Here is a 7,734-nt window from a genome sequence, read left to right on the forward strand (position 1 = left end):
AAGCTGCCGACGTCTCGGTCGACGCAAACTACGCGATGCCTATAGAGGTGACGCCAATCGAAGAAGAATTGGAAGATAGTTGGTCGGACGAAGGCGACGACGATTCCGACGGACGTTGCATGAAGCGAATTGTGGAATGCAGATTGAAAAATCTGCACAGACGTCATCAGCACAACCTGTGCATCGTTGAGGATGGTTCCGTGTCGACGACGGCCGTCGTCTCCAAAGATATGACGACGAAGAACTGCGACCGCCTGAAAACACCGCCGTTGAACAACTGCAGGTTGGCGATGCTCTCTTGCAGGACGGGTCTGTACCTCGCCGCAAACTGTACACCGTGGCAGAATGTCCTTCTAACGAACTCGAGAACGACTGCTTTTGGGAGGAAGATAAGGTTCCGGACTACTGTACAGACAGTCGTCCACGAAAAAGTTCCTCGCGATATCGAAATAAGGCGTTTCTTCCTTATTTAAGAAGAACAAAATCATTCCCCGCATCTTGTTCGAATGGCACCACTGCCGTTACGTTTCTTAGATCAAAGTAGTGTATTTTTTTTGTCTTTGACATAAAGGGTTGAATAAAGGTTAAGAGAAGGAAAAAATATATTTTGTAGTTGTCTTGATTTATTCGTCTGGAAATTTGGCTGGACTTTCATCAGCAATTAGGATTATCACTTTCAATACCATCATCAGCTTCTCTCACTTAGAAAGAAAAATAAGAAGAAAATACTAGATAAACGCAATTATGGTTTAACGTTATTTATTCTGTCTTTCTATTTTCTGAGTATATCACACATATTTTCAAAATGTTCTGTTTTTAGTGAGATATTCCAAGTTTGACAATGTTGCAGTAAAATCGGTAATTGCTCTGGATATCTCGTCTATTACGTGTTCATTAGGGCACGACATCAAAAGATCGAGCATAGCGTCCTCTTGGTTTCTAAGTTCGGTTGCCGCCACGACGAAAGTCTGTACGTCTACCGTACGAAACACCTGTTCTTTGACGTCGGCACTCGACTGCGGATGCTTTTCCCAATTTGACAGAACACGTTCGAGCATCATGATGTGCGCGTTAAGCACGTACTTGATCATCTGGAGTCCAAAGAACTTGCAATCGGACCAGATTAGAGGATTGATTTCGGAAAGAATTACTTTGATTTTGGCAAGGATCGAGCGAAATTTCTCGCAGGTCGATCGATCGATCACCGCTTGTTCGTGGTGCGGGTCAGGTTTCGGAGACTTTTGTCGTGACACCTCTAGTCCATGTACCAAATCTGAAAATGTTTTTGTACTTGCGCATAAACCGGTAGTTAAACTCATTCCTATTTGCAATATTCAGCGTAGTCATAACATAGCCGTTTAGATTTCGAACGGCCGTCTTCAGAAACGATCTTTTCGAATTCGTCCACGGTTACGTTAGCAGAACACGTCGAACCGACGACGGTTACTCCGGTCATCAGTTTCGTGAGAATTTTCCATAATGCTATACTCCAATTTCAGTTCGAATTCGCAGTGATAACTTCGTAGCATATGCAAGATATCCAAAATATGTTCAGGGTAACCAAATGGGACTGCGAGATAGTATTACTTGGATTATTACAAGTCCGCTGAGAGTCCTTACATATCGATCCAGTCTTGCGAGTATTTCGTCGTTGCTACTGACAGTCTCTATGTTTGAGCGAGAAGTGACTGTAGGGAGATTATCCAAATTTTTATACCGATTTTCGTCCGATAACGATGACGTCATCTATTCCGAACTTAGGTGGCGCCAACGATTGGCAGATGTACGTCTGTAACGATGACGTCATCGGTGTCGAGTGCAGGTGTACCACGACATGGGGTTTACCGTACGCAAAACGTCATCGGAGGAGCGGACGTCATCGCGTCTCGCTCGACGAGCATAAAAGGGATCGTGGAACGCGTCCTCAGCATCCAACACGATGGAAGGTAAAGTCGTCGTAACCTGCCCGTTCTTCAAGGAACACAAAGTGAGGGTCTCTCGCTTTCACAACCACTTTCACAGATGCAAGTTGCGGCACACCGGCAAGCCGATCGGAATCTGCAGATACGGTTGTCTGACCTGCGGAGAGTCCGAGGATTTCAGGGAGCACGATGACAATTTCCGGTGGAGGCCGGACACCACACCGCCTAAAATGCATGGGAATTTGGAAGTTCCAAGTTACGTAGAAACTCCACATTCGTCCGACGAAGACTGGGACTCAGAACCCAAAATACGTTAGGGAATTTTGAATTTTGACGTAAGTTAACCGACATTTTGAAAAAAAAATTATATATGTTTTCAATATTTTGTTATCGAAATTTTGATTTTTTTTTTCATATTTTATTTAATCTTGTTTTAATTATTTTTTTACAGTCTTGACAACCCGATTTACATTAGGGTACGGAGTGAAGATTGATTTAAAGAAGTCGGACGATATCTTCCGAAAGAGACATTATCTCACCTTGACCTGTATGCTGCTTTATTGTCATATTTGACGGTACAAAGTAAAAAAATAATCTAGAGATGTCAGGTCCAAAAGAGACTTGTTCTTACCTCACGCCGACGCTGCTCGTACTCGTATACTCGTTATTTTAAATATTCAATTACGAAAAATAAATCTTTCGAAAAAAAACCCACACATTTGACTTTCTCCGTATTTTGTATTTTTTGTTCTCGTTGAGTGGGCGTAGAGTGCTGCAGTGACGTCTAGGTACACGAGAAGGTGTGAATGGGAGGTGTTGCGCTGGACTTACAACAATTTTCGAAAAGTCTGGACTTAATAATTAGCCTTTCCTTCAGAGATATCGACCCCTTGTCCGCAAAACCCACCCACTTTCCCTCGGTGGCGGGGGTCCTGGTATCTCTGACAGGGTAATAAAAAATGATGATTGGGTCATGGAGGAGCCATATTTATATACAAATTATAGACAAAATAATGGTAAACAAAATTGCTGAGGGAAAACACACTTGAAGGCATGGCTATTTCAGTTAAAATTAGAAATTAAATAAAATGCAGGATTAAGCATCGTATCCTAAGAGACAGGGATTTTATGGCATGCAGGGCCCTGACCGAGGCTCGAGCTAGTCGGCCCCTTGAAACAGACCCCCTGTCGGCAAATTTCTGGAGCCACCACTGAATTAATACAAGTTGGGGATTGGTTTTAAGAGGAGGCTTGCTCGATAGGGTGATCGGCTGAACCAATGAACCACACTCCAGGTAACAGATTTTTTACCAGGTATAGTCTGGCATAGGGCTGGTGCAAGTATTTTCCGGAGAAAGAAAGAGTGACTGACCTTGTCCACGGCTAGAAAGACATAAATCAATCAATTAATCTATCAATAAGTTTATTAAATAATGCATAGTATATTCCACCGCCTGAGTATTCAAAGCACACAATACCCATCAACTCGATAAATATAATAGGCATAGTCATTGTTTTTCATATTGTATTTATATAAATGTCTTTGGGTTTCATGCACTTTATTCACGAAGGAATAACAATCTCATTTCATCTGTCATGGTATTGATAAGAAATTTAGAAAAATTTACTTTTCTATCATTTTTCAATACACTGTCTCATACATTATTTAAAAATAGGCTCCCGGCGGGAGCGTGTGTCTACTGCCTTATACAGGAGTTTTTGTTTTTGAATTTAATCTTATGTTCTTCAATGTGCAGATGTGTTTATTATAGTGTATCTGGATTTTTCGTAAAAATTTTCTTTCATAATAATATTCTGTATAGGCCTACTACTATCATATTACACTGAAAACACTTAAAAAAGAGTAACACTTGGAGTTACCACGTTAAGGGCGATCCTTCAAATGAAGGTAAAAGGCGTTCGTGCCGAACGCGTGCTGGGTCTCATAACGCATGTCCGAGTTTCGAACACAATTTTGTTCGAGAGATCCGAACGCTAATCGAATTTCAATAGAGCGCCACTACATCGTGGTAGTAGTACCAATAATTCCTCCATCGTATTTACCCTTTTCAGCCATTTTTAATTGCTACATCATGACATAGTGTTTACAGCCTCCGATGGGGACAGTAGGCAAAGACTGATGTAGCAATTCTCCACTAGCTAAAACAAAAAGATCTCCTCATGGTCGACTTGGTCGGTGAGGAAGTGAGGGAATGTTAAGAAGGAACCCAAACGTTAAATTAGGCCTAGGCTTATTGAAGTTCCTTTATTTTTAAATGATAATTTATGTACCGACTCCTTTACTTCCATAAATAATCATTATTACCATTAAGCGTTGGATCCCACGTTAGCGTTACTTCTTGAATCCTCCAAAACTGGGGATTTCATCATTTACCAAACTGTCAAAATCAGAGTGCCCGTAAGTAAAACCCATAAACCCATTATTCATTTTTCCATGGGGTCGTGAACTTCATTCAGTTGTTGGCGAATATGTGGTAACCTGTCACTATCCAGCACAAGTACCCTGGGAGTTACCAGACATAGCAGATATATTACCTCAGTGGTTTAAAAAAAAAACAATGGATTCACAATCACAAACCAAACTGGAAAATCATAAGAGTAACGCTAACGTGGGCTCAAACGCCTAATGAAAGCCCCATAGACTGGAAGAGTGTTAGTCAAAATACTGTAGTCCTACTATAATACTGTCATTTAGTAAAAGTTCGATGTTCAGGCCTACAGTCTATATTGTACTACATATTTTCATGATAATTAAGTATTTTTGTATCTGTTATCTGTATAATAATACATTAGCAATCAATATTTCGAATCGAAACCTAGACTCCAAGATGGTATATGGATTACTTGTCTTTAAAAAAAAATAGTTATACATTGTACTATAATTCACTTCAATAAATAGTTAAAATGATTTTTTTCTGGGCCTAAAACCGAAACCAGACTCAGAAATACTGGGATGGGATTCATGTAGATTTTTATTATAGATTACTTCAGTAAAAGAGTTATGTAATGTTTTGACTGTTTTACTCTAGAACCAGGGCCCTCGGGAACCTATTAGAGAAATAAAAGTCAACAAGGTCAACCACCTACCCAGCCTAGTCAACCCCACTGAATTTGTTAAACACAGTGAGAATCACTGTAGGTCGTCCTCGGACAAATCCGTGCTGTGAATCATTGAATAGATCAGTCAAGAAAGTCAGTTTCACTAAAATACAAAGTAAACAAAATGATCGGTAGTTTTTCACGTTGTGTTATAAAGACAACAACTAGAGATACTATGTTCAATAGAACATGAACCCAGTCATTTTTTAAGAGATAACCACTGTGACTTTTAACCTCAACCTGTGAACACCCCATATTTAGTAGGAGTTTGTCTAATGCAATTGGTCCAATCGTTAGTAACTAGCAATATTTGATAATTTTCACTATAGTGACCCTTGTGAATTTTTTACATATAGATGAAGAGTAGTTTTTCATATTTAGAAGGCCCTAATGATCATTCCTGGTAAATTCGAGCTCAGTTGGGCTATTTTGAAAATTTGACCCCGATAACCCCTATGTAACCACCGATGACAGACAGGGGTGTATGAAGTGTCACTGGTTCTTAATGATCAACTTTGACTGAATTTGGCTTATTCGTTTGCCATTAGTAACATTTTGAACCTTTGACCTATGAACTTTGACATATGGAGTGAAGAGTATTTTTTCGTGTTTAGAAGGTCCTAAGGATCATTCCTGGTAAATTTGAGCTCAATTGGGTATTTTGAAAATTTAATCCCGATGACCTCTATGTGACCCCCTGATCCCAGACTGGGGTGTAGGAGGTGTCATCGGTTCTTTAATGACAAAATTTGATTTATTCCAATGGTTTGCCATTAGTAGCATTTTTAAATGTTACTATGGAGAACAAAAGAATAACCCTTTAATGACCTTTGACCGTAAATCGCTGAACGCCATAACGACCCTACCTTATGCCAATACATATGTGCCCAGGACAAGACTGTGCTTTGTTATTTGTGACAGAAGAAGTCTTTTATTTTTTTTTTTGAAAGTTGTTTACCCTAATGACCCCTATGTGACCTTTTACCCCAAGCAGTGAACAGCCCATGTATGAGAGGTGTCACCGATTATACTGACCAGGTTTGGTTGAAATTGGCACAACCGTTTGGCACTAGTAGCGTTTTAAAATGTTGCCAGAAAAAAGATGAACACCCTATAAACCCTGCCTTATGCCAATGTATATGTGCAAAGGACAAGACTCTGCTACGTTATTTGTGAGACAAGTAGTCTTTTATACGATTTTACACCGCTCCTACTGACCAAGTTTTAATTAAATCGGTCCAGTAGTTTGCCACTAGTAGCCTTTTAAAATGTTGCCAGAAAGAAAGAAAGAAACTGCTACTAAATAGAACCCAGTCAGCATGCTGCTGACTGAGTAAAGAAAGAAGGAAGAAACTGCTAAGAAACAGAACCGAGTCAGCTGCTGCTGACTGGGTAACTAAACTATATTTGCCTTTTTAGAGCAGGAGCCCGGGGGTGTCAGCATAGCTGGAAAGTTAACCAATTTTTGTTTGTATAGTAATGTTCTATGTGCCTGTCTATGTAGGAGAATGGGCATCTGCCGGTCCCATGGTGGTGGGTGTGGTCAGGGAGGGGCATAAAAAGGGCTCCAAAAATTTAGCTAGATCAACTTGTGAATTAACCCAATGAAACCTATCAGAATATATTCGGCATAGTTCAAGATATCATGAACGGACAATGCCAGACATTTCCAATGGTGGGGGGGGGGGGGGGGGGCGGTGGAAGCCAGACGCAAAAAACCGGTACCCCAAAAATTAAGCTAGATCAGCTTGTGAGTTAACCCGATGAAACTTACTGGAAAATGTTGTGCATAGTAACAGGTATCAAGAATGGTCACCGCCAGACATTTTTAATGGTGGGGTATACCTGCCAGACACCCCCAAATACCCTGCCCAAAAAATTGACCTAGATCAGCTTGTGAGTTAACCTAATGTAACCTACTGTGAAATATTTGACATAGTACCATGTATCATGAGTGGCCACTGCCAGACATTTTTAGTGGTGGGGTGTACCAGCCAGACACCCCCTTATACCCTGCAACCCCCCCAAAAAATAACATAGATCAGCTTGTGAGTTAACACGAGTCTCTTATACACATCTAGATGTGTATAAGAGACAGGGCCTACAGTCTATATTGTACTACATATTTTCATGATAATTAAGTATTTTTGTATCTGTTATCTGTATAATACATTAGAAATCAATATTTCGAATCGAAACCTAGACTCCAAGATGGTATATGGATTACTTGTTATACACTGTACTATAATTCACTTCAATAAATAGTTATGTTAAAATTATTTTTTCGGGGCCTAAAACCGAAACCAGACTCAGAAATACCGGGATGGGATTCATGTAGATTTTTATTATACCTATTAGAGAAATAAAAGTCAACAAGGTCAACCACCTACCCAGCCTAGTCAACCCCACTGAATTTGTTAAACACAGTGAGAATCACTGTAGGTCGTCCTCGGACAAATCCGTGCTGTGAATCATTAAATAGATCAGTCTCTCAAGTAAATCAGTTTTACTAAAATACAAAGTAAACAAAATGATCGGTAGTTTTTCACGTTGTGTTATAAAGACAACAACTAGAGATACTATGTTCAATAGAACATGAACCCAGTCATTTTTTAAGAGATAACCATTGTGACTTTTAACCTCAACCTGTGAACACCCCATATTTGGTAGGAGTTTGTCTAATGCAATTGGT

The sequence above is a fragment of the Anneissia japonica genome, unplaced genomic scaffold (assembly GCF_011630105.1).
Source record: "Anneissia japonica isolate Jap-2015-1 unplaced genomic scaffold, ASM1163010v1 scaffold288288_len553704_cov182, whole genome shotgun sequence".
NCBI lineage: Eukaryota > Metazoa > Echinodermata > Crinoidea > Comatulida > Comatulidae > Anneissia > Anneissia japonica.